Here is a 5,826-nt window from a genome sequence, read left to right on the forward strand (position 1 = left end):
GCAATTGATCAGCCTGTTGAAAGAGTATGTAGATGTGTTTGCTTGGTCTTATCAAGATATGCCTGGTCTCGACACTGACATCGTAGAGCACAAGCTACCTTTGAAGCCAGAATGTCCACCGGTCAAACAGAAATTAAGAAGAACACATCCAGATATGGCCGTCAAAATTAAAGAAGAAGTTCTGAAGCAAATAGATGCTGGTTTTCTTGCCACTTCAGTGTATCCAGAGTGGATAGCAAATATTGTGCCAGTTCCTAAGAAGGACGGGAAGGTACGAATGTGTGTCGACTATCGTGACTTAAATAGAGCAAGCCCAAAGGATGATTTCCCCCTGCCTCACATTGACATGTTGGTAGACAATACAGCAAAGTTTGACATATTCTCCTTCATGGACGGATTCTCCGGGTATAACCAGATCAAAATGGCTCCCGAAGACATGGAAAAAACTACCTTCATAACACCATGGGGAACATTCTGTTATCAAGTAATGCCGTTTGGGTTGAAGAACGCAGGTGCTACTTACCAGCGAGCCATGACAACGCTCTTTCACGACATGATGCACAAAGAGATTGAGGTTTATGTGGATGACATGATCGCGAAGTCTCGTTCAGAAGAAGGTCACTTAGTAGATCTATTGAAGCTGTTTCAACGATTGAGGAAGTTCCGTCTTCGCCTCAATCCGAACAAATGCACATTTGGCGTCAGGTCAGGTAAACTCTTGGGCTTCATTGTCAGCCAAAAAGGCATTGAAGTTGATCCAGATAAAGTAAAAGCTATCCAAGAGATGCCCGCACCAAAAACAGAAAGGCAAGTGAGAGGTTTTCTAGGACGATTGAATTACATATCCCGGTTTATTTCTCACATGACTGCCACTTGTGAACCTATCTTCAAATTGCTGAGAAAGAGTCAGAATTGTGTTTGGACAGAGGATTGTCAGAAAGCATTTGACAGTATCAAAGAGTACCTCATGGAGCCTCCTATCTTGTTACCACCTGTTGCTGGAAGACCGTTGGTTATGTATTTGACAGTGCTTGAGAATTCTATGGGCTGTATTCTGGGTCAACAAGACGAAACTGGAAAGAAAGAGCATGCCATTTACTACTTAAGCAAGAAATTTACTGACTGTGAATCACGATACTCCTTACTCGAGAAGACATGTTGTGCATTGGCTTGGGCTGCTAAGAGATTGAGGCAGTATATGTTAAGTCACACCACTTGGTTGATATCCAAAATGGATCCAATCAAGTACATTTTTGAGAAGCCTGCACTCACTGGTAAGATTGCAAGATGGCAGATGCTGTTATCAGAATACGACATTGAGTATCATACCCAGAAAGCTATCAAGAGCAGTGTGTTGGCTGAGTACCTTGCTCACCAACCCGTTGAAGATCACGATGATAATGAGGATGAGTTTCCTGATGAAGATGTCATGTTCCTAAAATCCAGAGATTGTAAAGAGCCACTTCCTGAAGAAGGACCTGAACCAGATTCTCAATGGGGTTTAGTATTTGATGGAGCTTCCAACGTTTATGGACATGGAGTAGGTGCAGTCATTATCACTCCAGAAGGTTCTCATATTCCTTTCACGGCAAGAATTTGCTTTGAATGTACAAACAACATTGCTGAATATGAAGCCTGTATCATGGGTCTTGAAGAAGCCATTGACCTCCGCATCAAAAATCTTACTGTTTATGGTGACTCAGCGTTAGTTATCAATCAGATCAAAGGAGAATGGGAAACACGCCACCCTGGCTTGATCCCATACAAAGACTATGCAAGAAGATTGTTGACTTTCTTCACCAAGGTTGAATTGCATCACATTCCTCGGGATGAGAATCATATGGCGGATGCTCTAGCTACGTTGTCTTCAATGTATCAAGTGGGTTTTCCAAACGAAGTACCCAGAATTGTGATCAAGCGACTTGATAGACCAGCACATGTGTTTACAGCTGAGGCCAGTTTTGATGATAAACCATGGTACCACGATATCAAGCATTTCCTTCAGACTCAGGAGTATCCTCTTGGAGCAACAGAAAAAGATAAAAAGACTTTGAGAAGATTGTCAGGCAGTTTCTTCCTTAATCAGAATGTGCTCTATAAGAGGAATTATGACATGGTCTTACTCAGATGTGTTGACAAAAAGGAAGCAGAAATGTTGATGAAAGAAGTTCACGAAGGGTCCTTTGGTACTCATGCAAACGGCCACTCTATGTCAAGAAAGATGTTGAGAGCTGGTTACTACTGGTTGACCATGGAATCAGATTGCTACAAATTTGTAAAGAAGTGTCACAAATGTCAGATCTACGCTGATAAGGTTCATGTACCACCAACCTTTTTGAATGTGATTTCTGCTCCTTGGCCATTCTCAATGTGGGGCATTGACATGATCGGTATGATTGAACCCAAAGCTTCCAACGGACACCGTTTCATTCTCGTGGCAATTGATTACTTCACCAAATGGGTGGAAGCAGCTTCGTATGCAAAGGTGACAAAGCAAGTGGTGGTCAGATTCATCAAAAATAATCTCATTTGCCGATATGGCATTCCAAACAAGATCATCACTGACAATGGCTCCAATCTGAACAACAAAATGATGGATGAATTATGTGAAAGTTTCAGGATCGAGCATCACAACTCTTCTCCTTACCGTCCCAAGATGAATGGGGCAGTTGAAGCTGCAAATAAGAATATCAAGAAGATCATTCAAAAGATGGTTGTTACCTACAAAGATTGGCATGAAATGCTGCCTTTTGCACTACACGGATATAGAACATCAGTCCGTACTTCAACTGGGGCAACCCCATTTTCACTTGTATACGGTATGGAAGCTGTGTTACCGATAGAGGTTGAAATTCCATCAATGAGGATACTAATGGAAACTCAGTTGTCAGAGGCTGAATGGTGTCAAAGCAGATACGATCAGTTGAATTTGATTGAAGAAAAAGAATGACTGCCTTGTGCCATGGACAGTTATATCAAAAGAGAATGAAGCAGGCATTTGATAGGAAGGTTAAGCCGAGAGAATTCAAAGAGGGTGACCTTGTGCTCAAGAAGATGATACTATTTCACAATGATTCTAGGGGCAAGTGGACTCCTAACTATGAAGGACCCTATGTTGTCAAGAAAGCCTTCTCAGGCGGTGCTTTAATTCTTACAAACATGGATGGTGAAGAGCTTCCACGTCCCGTGAATACAGATGCAGTCAAGAAATACTTCGCCTAAAAAATGAAAAGAACAGCTCGCTAAGTTGAAAACCCGAAAGGGCGGCTTAGGCAAAAATGAGCGTCTCGGTGGACTGAAAACCTGAAAGGGCGGTCCAAGCAGAAATTAGAGACATAAAAAAACAAAGAGAATATTATCCCGGTAGATTGAAAACCCGAAAGGGCAATCTAGGCAAAAGTTAGGGATTTCAGGCAAGTAACTGCATAACAGAGATAAGATCATTGAAGTATCAGAATATTTTCAACAGTTCTCCAACTTTCTCAAGGCTGCAATACAGGTCAAAAGTGGAAGAGAGAATGATGTCATTGTAGTTCAACGTACCCTTTTTCCACGAAATTACCATTTTCCAATTTGTAAAGATCTATGGAATCACGCTGTTGGCTGATTACCATCCTATCAAATCAATTTGAGCCTTTCTATATTTCTTGGCACTCTTAATTTTCATTTCAATTTACGAAAGTTCTTTTACTTTGACAGATATGTTTTGAAACAAAAGTTTTGAATTAAAAACAGTTTTTGAAAAATATAAAGATTATTTATTTTGATTTGTGGACATCAATAAAAGGATTGAGACATGTGGTCCCAGTAATTCTGAAATCATGTGATTCCAACTAGACATGTTCATATTACTATCCTTATATGTATATGATGAAAAAATCTCCACAGGTGTCTTGGCAGTAATATTTCTCCAGCAGAGGTTGTGATTCTGGATATCCCCAGCTATGCTTCCTAGTTTTCCTCAAGAGATCATGCAAGAAATATTTCAAGAAGTTTCTTCCCTTCACTTGGGGCATGAAGACTCCCCAGTTAATTGATCATGAAGACTCCCCAGTTAATTGATCATGAAGACTCCCCAGTTTAATTGATCATGAAGACTCCCCGGTTAAATGATCATGAAGACTTTGATCCAGGTTTTAAGTTACAGATTTGGCCTATGGGATTACTACAGGTATTTCCCCAGTAATTTATTAAGGCGGGATCAGCAATGTCCCCAGCAGAGGATGAGAAGGAAGATTTGATTTCCCTGAGCAGGAGTAATACAGAGGTCTCCATCCCTCAGCGAGTGAAGAAAGTTGATATTCAGAAACTACAGGGAATCTCCTGTTGTTCTCTGTCCATTCAATAGAAGGATATGTCTCCTCCTCAGTAATGTTTTGTAGTAAAAGAAGAGTGTGTTATGCATTTTAAGCAAATTCAAGAATTGCAGGATTTCTCCTAAATTCTCATTTATATTCAAAGGTCAGACATCACTGTTCCCCGGCAGAGTCTCCTAGAGGAAAGATCTCGTAACCAGATATCAGACACCATAATCCCCTGCAGAGTCTTCAGATACAGAAAGTCTCCATGATAATTAAAGCAAAAAAATCAAGGATAGATTTCCCCTATATTCTTATTCCCTGGAAAGATACCACCTATCCCCAGCGGACTTTATCCCCAGCAGAGTCTTCCAGAAGAATAATCCCTTCTGCATTATCAGCAAATTCAAGAATTGCAGGACTTCTCTTACAATATCATCTTATTTCCAGAGGATAACACCTTGTATCCCCAGCGGAGTCCTCAGAAAGGTCCAATCCTCATATACCTCACAAATTCAAGAACCACAGGGAATCTCCTGCATTTTTGAAGTAGAAGGCATCTCCATTCTTCTACGGAATCCTCAGCAGAGACAGACTTTTAAAGAAACCTGGATATGGTGCTCTTGTACCAATTCCCCAGCAAGTCTTTGTACTACTCCCTAGCGAGTCTCAGTGCAAATCTCCAGCAAGTCCTTATGCAGCTGTTAACATTTTTAGTTATTCCTAGTTTTGTCTGTCCATCATGCATTCATTACTAAATATTCATGCATATCTATGACATATCATGCTTGCATTCATATGCACCTTGTTTCCTTGTTTATATTGTGGGTTGAGTCAATCTCTCCATATAGAGTATCCTCATAAGCAGCAAAATACCTTTTATTGGTCATGTTCCCCACAGAGATCTATGCCTCGTGGAAGATGGTTGTTTCAGTTGTAAATCCTGATGAGTTCATTCCTCTTCAGTTGAAGTCTTGTTTGACCGTTTCATTCTAGTTCTATCCTAGTTTGAACCTCGTGTCTCCAGATAAAGCTCAGAAATTGCCAGTAAAAGAAGGCAACAATATAGTCTTTGTGACTCTCATTCAGTAAAACAGACATGACAGATATTGTGTCCAAGTCCTTTATACCTTCATCTTTGAGTTGGTACCCGTTACAAACTTGAGTTACCTACATCCATGAGTGGTAACCTTTGTTATCCCTCGGATAAATTAATTACTATCTCCATCTATGAGTTGATAACATCCTCACAGAAAGTTCCATGGTTCTACCTGCAACTTTGAGCTGGTAGCGTGCTTTCGTCTTTGAGTTTAGCACAAATTCCTTTTGATTCCACCTTCGTCTTTGAGTTGGTGAAGTACCTGCAACTTTGAGCTGGTAATATGCATTCATCTTTGAGTTAGCAAGATTTCTTTTGATTCCACCTTCGTCTTTGAGTTGGTGAAGTACCGTCATCTATGAGCTGGTAGTGTGCATTCATCTTTAAGCTTGCACAGGTTTCTTTTGATTCCATCTTCGTCTTTGAGTT

The 5,826-nt window shown here is 40.5% G+C and overlaps 1 pseudogene; it reads left to right on the top strand.

Annotated features, from left to right (window-relative positions):
• The first annotated feature begins 277 nt into the window (after nucleotides 1-277).
• LOC127107559 (uncharacterized) lies at nucleotides 278-3,210 on the top strand (annotated as a pseudogene).
• The last annotated feature ends 2,616 nt before the right edge of the window (nucleotides 3,211-5,826 follow it).

Source organism: Lathyrus oleraceus, chromosome 7, assembly GCF_024323335.1.
Source record: "Lathyrus oleraceus cultivar Zhongwan6 chromosome 7, CAAS_Psat_ZW6_1.0, whole genome shotgun sequence".
Classification (NCBI taxonomy): domain Eukaryota; kingdom Viridiplantae; phylum Streptophyta; class Magnoliopsida; order Fabales; family Fabaceae; genus Lathyrus; species Lathyrus oleraceus.